The sequence below is a fragment of the Giraffa tippelskirchi genome, chromosome 5 (genome assembly GCF_054371585.1).
Source record: "Giraffa tippelskirchi isolate mGirTip1 chromosome 5, T2T-mGirTip1v1.2.pri, whole genome shotgun sequence".
Taxonomy (NCBI): Eukaryota; Metazoa; Chordata; class Mammalia; order Artiodactyla; family Giraffidae; genus Giraffa; species Giraffa tippelskirchi.
Genome location: NC_137279.1, coordinates 53,854,918 through 53,867,872, shown reverse-complemented (window position 1 = coordinate 53,867,872; position 12,955 = coordinate 53,854,918). Strand labels below are relative to the sequence as shown.

At 38.0% G+C, this 12,955-nt stretch overlaps 1 non-coding gene across 1 annotated transcript; it reads left to right on the top strand.

Moving 5' to 3' along the window:
* Positions 1-2,464: 2,464 nt before the first annotated feature.
* TRNAW-CCA (transfer RNA tryptophan (anticodon CCA)) lies at positions 2,465-2,536 on the top strand. The gene has a single exon. It is a non-coding gene; the product is annotated as a tRNA-Trp (tRNA).
* The last annotated feature ends 10,419 nt before the right edge of the window (positions 2,537-12,955 follow it).

Genomic DNA, 12,955 nt, shown 5'->3' with positions numbered 1-12,955 from the left:
AAAAACTAGGATTTAAGAGTAAATCATAGTAGTGTTACAGGCCATTTAGAAACATATAAAATCAATTTACTACATTAAAATATCAATACTCAAATGACTGTTATTTAGTGCTTTTTTTTTAACAAAACTAGAAAGAACATAAATCAAATAGCATTCAATTAAAAATATTAAAAAAGTATACACATGCACTGGTGGTTCAGTGGTAAAGAATTTGCCTGCCAATGCAAGAGACAGGGATTTGACCTCTGGGTCGGGAAGATCCCCTGGAGAAGGAAATGGCAATCTGCTCCGATATTCTTGCCTGGAAAATCCCATGGACAGAGGAGCCCAGCTGGCTACAGTTCATGGAGTCGCAAAATAGTTGGACATGACTTAGCAAATAACAACAAAAGCTGTATAAAGTAAATGAAGGGGACTAATAAAGATAAGGCAGAAATTAATGGAATATAAAGCTATGAAATTAATAAAAATAACATAAATTTCAATTAAGCAAAAATGAGTTTTTCGTTAAAACATCAATAAAATAGATAAATATTTAGCTATTCAAAATCACATCATAAATCAACAAAGAAGAAAAAACAGATACAAAAAGATTTCCAAATTAGAGAATATACTTATCATTTAGTTTATTATTTTTACCGAAGGGGACCTCATAGGGTACACAATCTTAGTTTTCTGATCAGGGATCAAACTTGTGTCCCCTGCATTGGAAAACACAGAGTCTTAACCACTGGACCATCAGAGAATTCCCCAGGGTATGAGTGTGTCTGCTAAGTCACTTCAGTCGTCTCCCACTCCTTGTGACCCATTGGACTGTGGACTGCCAGACTCCTCTGTCCATGGGGTTCTCCAGGCAAGAATACTGGGGTGGATAGCCATGACCTTCTCCAGTGGATCTTCCCCACCCAGGGACTGAACCCATGTCTGTTATGTCTCCTGCCTGTCTTGGCAAGTGGGTTCTTTACCACTAGCACCACCTGGGAAGCCTGCGGATTCCCCTACTTACCACTTTTTTTGCATCACTGAATTTGGAATGTAGATGAGACTGATGACTCTAGAAAAATATAAAGCAAGAAAGGCTAACATAATGCTGACACTGTAACTGAAAAGGAGAGTATCATAAATCTAATAGATAAATGTTACTCATGGCCATATATGCAAATAGCATAGATAAATATATGCAAGCAAAATCAAGCAGCTTGTAAGAAAAAATACATTATACTAGAATGGCTCAACATAGGAAACATTGAGTGTAATGTAACGTTTTACATTTCTAGATTAAAAGACACAAAAATACATAATAATCTTAATGGAGAACTCCGTGCCAGCCTGAAAAATATTCCTAATAAGACTATAAAGAAGTCATCTTTAGTTTGATAAAGGATGGTTACCAGGAAACTCCTGTAAACATCAAATTGCAGAGTGAAACTTTAGAAGCGTTCCCATTGGCTTAAGAACAGGGTAATGCATGAGAGGCCACTAAAATGACATTCGTCAAGAGACATCTTGTTGACTGGAAAAATAAGAAGCTCTGAGTCAGTCAGCGTTTCCACAAAGCATTCTTACTCCATTGGTAACTTCCAAGTTAGACTCGTGCATAGTTTTTAACCAAAGTAATTACCTGTTTTCATTGTGTGTGTGACATTGTTAAAAATGCTCCCTTCTAAGGAAGGAAAACTGTTCTTTAGGCAAAGCTTATTTTTTTTTTTTTTTGCATAATTGTAGTTTGCTAGACACATTCCTATTGAACATAGCTCATAAGACAGGAGTGATACTGACTGAACAAAATAATAGTTGGCTTTAAGTGCATATCTTCTTTCATAAGAACAGTTCAAATGCACAATTGGGTATTTTCATGGGCTCTTGTGTTCTATGGAGCATAATGGAGCATAAGCTCTATTTTATGGGATTCCCTGTAAAGAATCTGCCTGCAATGCACGAGACCTGGGTTCGAGTCTTGCATTGGGAAGATCCCCTGGAGAAGGAAATGGCAACCCACTCCAGTATTCTTGCCTGGATAATTCCATAGACAGAAGAGCCTGGTGGGCTACAGTCTATGGGGTCACAAAGAGTTGGACATGACTTAGTGACTGAGCAATAAATATAGCTTTTTAGTATGTTCCATTGACCTGTGGGTTTTTTTTTTTATTGCTCTAGTTAGTTCTCACTTTTGACTAATTTGCCTTTGCTATTCATGTACATTTATTCTTCATATACCTATAAAAATCTTCAGCAGGGATTGCGATGAGGACTGTTTTAAATTTGTAAATTAATTAGGGGAGAATTGGTATCTTTATAACATTCACTTTTTTCATCCAAGGACTTGGACTGCCCAACTAATCAGATTTCCCTTAAGGTCTTTTATTAGGATGTTGAAATTATCTCTAGAAGTTTTGTGTACTTCAGGTTAAGTTAGATCTTGGATACTTTATTAGTTTTTATAAATAATATCTTATATAGGACTTCCCTGGTGGCTCAGAGGTTAAAGCATCTGCCTCCAATGCGGGAGACCCAGGTTCGATCCCTGGGTTGGGAAGATCCCCTGGAGAAGGAAATGGCAACCCACTCCAGTATTCTTGCCTGGAGAATCCCATGGACGGAGGAGCCTGGTAGGCTACAGTCCATGGGGTCACAAAGAGTCGGACACGACTGAGAGACTTCACTTTCACTTCACTAGCTCCTTACAGATATGTGGCCAATTAAGGGAGTATCTCTCTGCACTTTGACAATCAACTTTGACAATACTTTTATCAAACATAAAGCTTTTATATTTTCTAATTGATTACTGATAGTTTGGAGAAATGACATTGATCTTTTTTAAAGTACTGAAACTGGATCCCAAATTCTTTCAGTTTTTTTAAGACTCCGGCTATTCTTTTTTTCCCTATGTAAATAATCATATCATCTGCAAATAAGAGCAGCCATATAAGTTTCAGGGCCCAGGACAAAACGCAAATTCAGGGCCTTTTTATTTTAAAAGCAGGAAAAAAAAGGTAGCTGCTAAGAGTATTAAAATGTACAGTTTTTTTCAGTGGTCTCTCTCTTGGCTTGCTCTGGTATTTTACTTTCGCTACTGAATATTGTTTGAAGTAAAGTGATATTAAAATTTTTAATCATCAGCTCGAATTTTACCATTCATTTTATACTGTGCAATGCCACCTTAAAAATGCAACTATGAGAGGGTTTAATTTGTATTCAGAACTATACAATTCATTTTTTCATAGCTCATACATGCATATGTTACCAGAACAGTGGAAATGATATGCACAGGATCAACTCAACTAATTTTATTTCACTTCTTGATATGTGCTGAACATTCTACCAGCACTGTCAGCCTTCTATTTACTGGGTAATAAAGGACTGAAAGGAAAAGGAGCTATGGGTTGCCCTGTCTTTCCCTTTTCTTTTGTATCATAATTTTCAGCATGAGTGTTCAGTTAATACAGGGAAGTGACATGAATAAAAGGGTATAGGTTTCTTTAACTATTCAAAGTTTTTTTCTTTTTTTTATTAAAATTCTTAAAATGTATTAAAATTCTACAATAATTAAGACATTTTGAAAGTAGCACTGTAGCTAAGCAAATCAACAGAAAATAACTGTGTGTGTGATTTTATCTTTATATACTAATAATCATAATATAGTGAAAACTCTATACAAGTCAATAAATAAAAGATGAATACATTAATAGAATATTAGCAATTGACATAAACATGAATATACAAAAATTCTTAGTTTTAATCAGAACAATGAAAATTAAAATTATATATCTTATCTATTGATTTATCAAGATTTTTAAGTACTTTTTTTTTGGCATCAACCATTTTTAAAGTCTTTACTGAATTTGTTACAATATTGTTTCTGCTTTATGTTTTGGTGTTTTGGCTACAAGGCATGTGGGTCTTAGTTCCCTGACCAAGGATTGAACATGCACCCCCCCCGCCCGATGGAAGGCGATATTTGAGCCACTAGACCACCAGGGAAGTCCCAGTACTTATATGCTTTAATTTTTGCAAACATACATATCATAAAGTTTATTGTTTTAAACATTTTTAAGAGTATAATTCAGTTGCACAATTATACTGCATTTCATTCATGATTCTTAGAATATTTTTGCCTTCCTTCTGCATTTAAAGTAAGTTCTGAGTCTGAACTGAAAAGATGTCCTGGCTGTCAGGACCTCGCTTACTTCATCATCAGTAGCACACGTTTACCTTTTATTTGTGAGTGTTGCTGAACTCTTTTGCATCGTGGGTCCACCAGAATTCTGTGCTCATGAGGCATCATGAATCCTTTGTGCTTATGCAGTGGAAGAAAGAGTACACTTCCTCTCTGATCCCACACATGTTCCATTGTCCTATTAGATTGCAGTTAACAGTTCATAAATAAAATTATTAAGAATTCGAGCATAGGCAGAGCACTAAACAAGCATCAGACCCTTCTGAGTGAAGGGTCAGAGGTGGCAAGCCCATGAAGTGGAGCATCCTGCAAATGATGCCCATTACATTTTTCCCCTTCCAATTCCTACACGTTTTATTTTTCTTTTCTGTTTCATCATATAATTTGCCAGTGTTAACAGTAAACATCTACTCAATTACAGATGTCTGATAATAGTTGCAATGATATTTGGCATTCTCTTGTTATTGATCACATGTTTCTAAAGTTTCTGTATAAAATAACATTTTTGCTATATTTCAGCTACATAACCTTTAAAAACAAAGTTTCTTTCTATTCCAAATTTGTTGTATTTTTTTAACCATAAATACATATTGAGGTTTATTCAGTGTGTGTACAGGCTAAGTCACTTCAGTCACGTCTGACTCTTTCTGACCCGATGGACAATAGCAGATCATAGCTCACTAGGCTCCTCTGCCCATGGGATTCTCCCAGCAAGAATACTGGAGTGTCTGTACTCTCCTCCAGGGGATCTTCCCAACCCAGGGATCCAGCCCGTGTCTCTTATGTCTCCTGCACTGGCAGGTGGGTTTTTTACAACTAGCGCCACCTCAGTTCAGTTCAGTCGCTCAGTCGTGTCCGACTCTTTGCGACTCCATGAATCGCAGCACGCCAGGCCTCCCTGTCTGTCACCAACTCCCGGAGTTTACCCAAACCCATGTCCATCGAGTCAGTGATGCCATCCAACCATCTCATCCTCTGTCCTCCCCTTCTCCTCCTACCCCCAATCCTACCCAGCATTAGGGTCTTTTCCAATGAGTCAACTCTTCGCATGAGGTGGCCAAAGTATTGGAGTTTCAGCTTCAACATCAGTCCTTCCAATGAACACCCAGGATTGATCTCCTTTAGGATGGATTGATTGGATCTCCTTGCAGTCCAAGGGACTCTCAAGAGTCTTCTCTAACACCACAGTTCAAAAGCGCCACCTAGGAAGCCCTTATTCAATACTGTCCCTCAACCAATTGACGTTATCCTATGAATTTTCTCCTTAATCTGTTAGTATGGTATGTTATATTGATTGTTTTCTTGTAAAATCATCCTTGCCTAAATTTCACTTAATCTTGATTCAATTAAAAATTTACTATTGGATTTGGTTAGTTAAAAATCTAAGATTTGTTCCAGCTATGTTCAAATGGAAATAGGTCATTTCCCCTGATTTTTTTGTTTTAATTCTGTGTTAGAATCAAGACTAACTTCATAAAATAGACTGTAGAGCTTTTATTTTTTCTCATTTCTGGAAAATACTACATAAAACAAGAATAAACCTTCCAATTAAAAGTTTGTTAGAACTAAGACGTCTGAGTCTAAGGGAGTTTTGGAGAAGAGTCTTAAAATTTTTCTTAAAGTTTATTGCACAATGTTTTCCATTTTTCTTCCCTCAGTTTTGCCACATCATATTTTTTCTAGAAGCATATCTGCATGTATTCATAATACTTTAAAATATTATTTTACTACTGTTTGGTAAGTTTTATTTTGTATTCTTTTTTTTCTATTAGTTTTGATAAGATTCTTTTTTAAAAATTAATTCTTCCAAAGAACCTGCTTTTTTATTCTTTATATATTTTTAATCTATTTTTATTTATTTACTTTCTATTTTCTATTTTATTGTCTTTTTCCCATTCTTCCACTAGCTTACTTTAATTAAATTTTATCTTTATCTTTCTTAAATTCTTCCTTTTTGTATCTTGGTTTGACTTCCTTGTTAATATATTTTAGACCTTTAAAATTTCATGATAATTGTACATAAAGTTACAAATTTATCCATACTAATACTTCTTGCATCCAAGTTTCTTGCCAGTAAGATGGTATAAATTTGATCCTTTTTCCTGTGTAAGTAATTTTTTCTTACTTTTAGAAGCATTTTGAATGTTTTCTTCATCTTTGATATCTTTAGACATGCTGTGACACTTTTAAAACTAAATTATTTCATTTCATTGTTTGTTAATTCTGAAAAGTTGATCACGATTTTTCAAATGTTTTACCCTGTGTTTATTTCTCTTATTTTGCACCCTCATTATCTGTACACTGATACTTCCAGTTTTTAGTTTTTTAGTTTTTCCTTTATATTTTGTATAGCATTTTTATTTTTATTTAGTTTTTATTTTATATTTTGTATAAAAACCAGCATTCTTTTCTTATTCCCCTCTGATTACCCAAATGTCTAAGCATTATCTATTCTGTTATTGATTTCACTTATTAGATTCCTTATTTCAGTTATTATGTTTTTTATACTTAGTATATCTACTTGATTCTTATGATCACTTGCTTCTGATTTTTATTATTAATATCATTATCACTTGGAGTATTCTTCTTGTGTGTCTTTTTTTGTTTTGTTTTTTTACATTGTGTCCATTGCATCTATTCCATTACTAGGGCTTCATGTTCTTTGGTTGGTTGTATTTGTTCTATAGTGGATATATTCCTCAGGTAAATAAGTATATCAGTCTGAAAACTCATGTTTTTCAGGGTATGTCACGTACCCAATCACATATCCTTCTTCAGAAATAGGATAAATAGTCAGGCAACTCCTATTTATCACTAACTTATCACCCTACCGAAGAAGGCAATGGCACCCCACTCTAGTACTCTTGCCTGGAAAATCCCATGGACGGAGGAGCCTAGTAGGCTACAGTCCATGGGGTCGCTAAGAGTCAGACACGACTGAGCAACTTCACTTTCACTTTTTCCTTTCATGCACTGGAGAAGGAAATGGCAACCCACTCCAGTATTCTTGCCTGGAGAATCCCAGGGATGGGGGAGCCTGGTGGGCTGCCATTTATGGGGTCTCACAGAGTCGGACACGACTGAAGCAACTTAGCAGCAGCAGCAGCAGTATCACCCTACAGAGTCTTTATACTCCAATGAATGTACCTTGAAAAGTGGCCAGGGCTTTATTGCTTTTTATGGTCACAAGACATCCAATTACTGTCTGAGGCAAGAAGGGAACTTAAAAAGTCCTTCTGAAAATTAGCCTTTCAGAGCTAGCCATATTTACGTCTAACTTTTCTTGCCTGGTGTGTAGATACATGGTCCTCTGAAGTCAACTGACCACCAAATTTGGCATTCAGAGCTTATACAGACCTAATTGTTTCTGATGGCTTTTTAATTTTGTCAGAAGTAAGGAAAGAATGCTATGGAAAGGTCAAGGGACAAACAATTTAAGGAAGGGAGAAGCTCAACCCACAGAACAAGCCAATTAAGACCGAAACCCAGCAAATGATTGGGGTATATCATCTGGCCAGGAATGAATTTAAAATTTTCCTTAGGACTGTCTTGCTCTGGAAGAGTTACTGGGTTTGGGAAGTACAGTTGGTATGGTACATGGGAGAACTTTTAAATTTATGAAGTGCCTCATGCAAACACACGTGATCTCTTTTAATCCTTACAATGATCCTATACAGTAGGCCTGGCTGGCAGGATTCCCATGTCACAAATGGGTAAGTGAAGGCTTGATGGCTTCCTTTTGCATATTCTTGGTACAGCCAGAAACAGTACTTGAACACAGGCCCTTCTGCTGCTCCACAGATAGCTACACATTGTCCTCAAGGGAGAACGTGATCTCAGGTGGCTTAGTGGTTAAGAACCCACCTGCCAATGAAGGAGATGCAGGTTCAATACCAGGGTGGGGAAGACCCCTGGAGAAGGAATTGGTAACCTGCTCCAGTATTCTTGCCTGAGAAATCCCATGGACAGTGGAGCCTGGCGGGCGATCATCCATGGGGTTGCAAAGAGTCAGACACAACTCAGCGACTGAGCACACCCTTTTATCAGCAAGCAAATAAACACAACATTGGTAAAGGCTTGCTGACTCATTTAAACAGAAAGGAGTACACAGTATAGAATTACCCTATTAAAAATATCTGCCTGGATGAGGGCCAGTTGGGAATTTCCCCTTAGGTCTGTGGAGAGGTATGGAACTCAACAGAAGGCATAAAAAGAGAGAAAGAGTGCAGAAAGGAAAGCGTGATCTCAGCAGAACTATTTTAGGAGCCTCCTTTCCTGTGAGTTTTATTCCACAAGATTATAAAAGCTAATCCCAGGCTGCAGATTTTTAAACAGGAAAACAGGCCCTTGGTTTGTTTTCTGACCTAGTCCTCTTTCACATAACTCAGCTTATCCAACACACTGAGCACCAAAGTTACATTTCTTGGAGCAAAATCATAACATATTTCTGGTCTTTCCCAAGCGGTTTGTTTACTGGGTTACGGTTGGTTTAATCTTATCAGTTCTGCTGAGCAAGATGCTCTGAGCAATCTCCCTGAAGTTTGTCTCTCAGCAGGCAATTCTCCACTCCTTGCTACCTCATTAATGTCAGAAATCCCGAGGTGAGGTGTTTGCCAAACTGTAGCTCTATGCAGAGAGAGCGAGCCCTCCTCATTTCCTGTAGATACACATGTAGAGTACATTTTTCCTCTTCTCCCTCCAATCCTTTCAGAAGAAGGAGGAATAATGTCCCTCAAATAGAATTCAGCCTAAAGCATAAATCATAGCCCTGAGGAGAACAAAAGAAACACTGTAAGAGAAAGGAACAAAAATGCTTGGACATTATGGTCAGAAATGACTCCAAAGATAGGTCTTGTGGGCCCAGGATTGACTTCTTTCCTCTTGATCTACTTGGGATTGAGGATTTATGTCAGTTGTGGTGGGAAGAGGGAGGCTTGGGCTGGAAGGAGTGGGGGTGTGGATGTGAGAGATAGAGGATGGGGAGAGGAAAGCAAGAAACAAATGATTGTGGGTTTGTGTCTTCAGTGATGCTATTTTAGATGTACATGTGTGCATGCTCAGCCATGTCTGACTCTTTGTGACTCCATGAATTGTTGCCCACCAGGCCCCTCTGTTCATGGAATTTTCCATGCAAGAATACTGGAGTGGGTTGCCATTTCCTCATCCAGGGGATTTTCCCAACACAGGGATCAAATCCAGGTCTCCTGCGTCTCCTGCATCAGTAGACAGATTCTTTCCCAGTGAGCCACCTGGGAAGCCCCCATTTTAGGTCGTGAACATCTAAACACCAAACAGATAACAGTGCCATGGAAAAAGGAGTCCAGATAATTGGACGACACATTTGCCACCTTTCCAGTATCCATATCTGCACCCAATATGGGGGATGAGTGATGGCTAATACTCTGAAACAGGGAAGTATATTCAAGATTCTGTGATAAATCATAATGGAGAAGAATATAAAAAGAATGCATAATCAACAAGGACCTACTGTATAGCATAGGGAACTCTACTCAATACTCTGTAATGAGCTATACAGGAAAAGAATCTAAAAAACGAGGGTGTATATTCTACACATATCTGATTCATTTTGCTGTACAACTGAAACTAATGACATTATAAATCAACTAAAGTTCAATATAAAATAAAAATTAAATTCAAAAAGACAAAAAAGAATGCATATATATGTATGACTGAATTGCTTTGCTGTACAGCAGAAATTAAGTTGCAAATCAACTATAATTCAATAAAAAATAAGTAAATAAACAATGCTCTGAAAAATCAGTATGAATGTTTCAGAAATAAGCATCACCCCTGAAACATTCACCCTGAAATATCCAGGGTGATCCTGGATAAATTAAAGTAAAACTAAGCAAGCTTACCTCATTATATTACAGCAATCAATGATTGTATAGCTCTTGTAATATAGTAGGTGTTATCTTAAGGTTCTAAACACTTTACGTACATTAACTCATTAATTCCTAATAAATACCTCTTCAATTGAGTACTATTATAACACCATTTTACAGGTGAAAAAAAAAACTGAGGTGAAAGAAGTTAAATAATTTTGCCTAAAGACACATGGCTAGTGGTAGACTTAGGATTCCAACTTGGGCAGTCTACTGCTGCTACTGCTAAGTCGCTTCAGTCGTGTCCGACTCTGTGGGACCCCATAGACGGCAGCCCAACAGGCTCCGCCGTCCCTGGGATTCTCCAGGCAAGAACACTGGAGTGGGTTGCCATTTCCTTCTCCAATGCATGAAAGTGAAAAGTGAAAGTGAAATTGCTCAGTCGTGTCTGACTCTTCGCGACCCCATGGACTGCAGCCTACCAGGCTCCTCAGTCCATGGGATTTTCCAGGCAAGAGTACTAGAGTGGGGTGCCATTGCCTTCTCCTTGGGCAGTCTGGCTCTGGAGTATGTGGTCTTCACATAACATTTTACTACCTCTCTGGGATAAACTAGGATGTTCATACCTGTGCTATTTAAAATATTGAAAAGTTAATAATAAACTCTTAGCAAAAGGGCAAAACTAATAAACTTGGAACCTAAGTTTTAAAGCCATGAAAATTTATATTTTAAAATAATATTTAATAGCATAGGAAAACCTTCATGAGATAGTATGGAGAGAAAAAGCACAATGCAAAGCAACACCAAGTGTGACCCCTATTTTGTTTAACCACAACAATTTTCATGCTTGCATCTGTATCATCTTTCTCTAAGTAGATAAGCACAGGAAAAATAAATAATGGAAAGAAATATACCAAAATAATAACAATGGTTATTTCCAGGCAGTGAAATGAATGGCAGTTTTTATTTTCTTCTTTATACTTTTGCATGTTGGTTACTTTTTTTTTAATTTTTTTTATTTTATTTTATTTTTTATAAATTTATTTATTTTAGTTGGGGGCTAATTACTTTACAATATTGTAACATGTTGGTTACTTTTAAAAAATCCATCTGCACATAAAATACTTATAACAAAGAAAATTTTTCACTGCAAAGGCAAATTATGTGATTGAATCTGATTTCTTCTTTCCCACTAAGTGCATTCCATCCTGAGATTGGTTTCATTGCTGGCTACTCTAAGTTAAGGGGCATGGGGATTTGTTTGTACTCTCTCTACCCATCCCTTGAATTCCCTCCTGCTCCACACTAATGCTCTATAAGCTTATCTCCATCTACAGAAAGGAGCCCCGTGGTGAACTCTAGGATGGTACATACTTCTTTGCAATAAGTTTAATCACTTCCTATATTATGATGCTTTGAAATTTTGGTATTGTGCACCAGATTTCTGTTTATAACGCAGAAATGTTACCTGGGGGCTGAATTAAAATATACATGATGATTTAATTGAAGGATTTGGCATTAATGGTAGAGAATATATTTATATGTGCATGGGGGGATATGAAGACTTTAATAGAAATGTCTATACATACCTGTTCATTTTTAAATAGTTGAATGGATTATTTGAAATACACTTTTGGATCTTTTGCAAACTGATTATCATACCATAAATACGAACAATCCTCTGGTCTCAAATTCTCTCTTAATGAAGAAAATATCCACTCCCCCAACCCCTCATCTTCTACTGAATATTTCTTTCTTAAAAACTGACAAAAGACTATTTTACTATACTTGCTATTTGCAGAATTTTCATTTTAGTGTTAGATTATAACCCGAATCCTTCCTCTCGTGATTTACACGTTTTTCTCTTTTTGTTACAATCTGCAAAAGTATATCCAAAGGTCTTTTGGCTCTCTGAGATGAACTAAGACATTAATGAATGGATCTGTTCTATAACTCTTCTAGCGAGAAATTCAAAAACATAAACCTTTAAGATCCAATAGGACTCTGACGAATTCTAGAATTCCCATGCCACTCACAAGGTACTCTGATGGCTGTTGGTACGACTTCTACCATTCTCCAGATGACAAAACTGAGGTCCGGGTGAGGAAGAGGGAGGAGGGAGGGGGTCTGGCTACAGACAGACCCCTGGACGGACTGTAACTTTCCAGCAAACTGGCCCTATACCTACTACCAGCAGGGCCTGAGATTTACCTAGATCCTACACCAAAACGGCTGACATTACAGGATAGAGGAAAACGGAAAAAAAGCGGGTGGGGATGTTGACTGCGGGTCTGCAGAACTCTTTTCCACTTACTGGTAGGGCCAAAAGTGTCCCACACAATCCTCGGTGACCCAGCATCATCCGTGTCCAGATGTGGGGCCAGCACACCCTGCCTCCGGGGAGCCCATGAACCAAAGTCCTTAGTGCCTCTTGGGCCCCAAGGCATAAATCATTGATTTTCTCTGAATTAGGGATTACTGCTAAATCGTGTGCTTTCTATTAATAGATCTTCATAAATGCTGCAGGTGCGGCCGGAGCTCGTCTTTGAAGTACTGCTTAATCGTCCCCTTTCCAAATCCTCATAATCCAACCCTCATAAAAAACCCCGGGGATTATTGATTGAGAGGGCCTGGGGGATCCCTAAAGGCTCTGCAGCTCAGACGCAGGCCTGCCCCCGAGGTGCGGCTGCAGCCCGGGGAATGCGTGCCAGGTGCGGCGGTGCTGCCACGCCAACCTGAAGGTCGGGCCACGCCCCCCAGGCAGCGACGGGGGCGGGGCCTCAGCGAGGAGAAAGCTTGCAGGGGAGGCGGGCAGGCATTGGCCGCTGCTTCTAACTCATCTGCTGCAGCCTTGCAGTGTATGGATTTTTCCCCCCTTATTAAATCTTACTTAAAAAATATTCTTCAGAGCTGTAATTCGAGACACATTAAT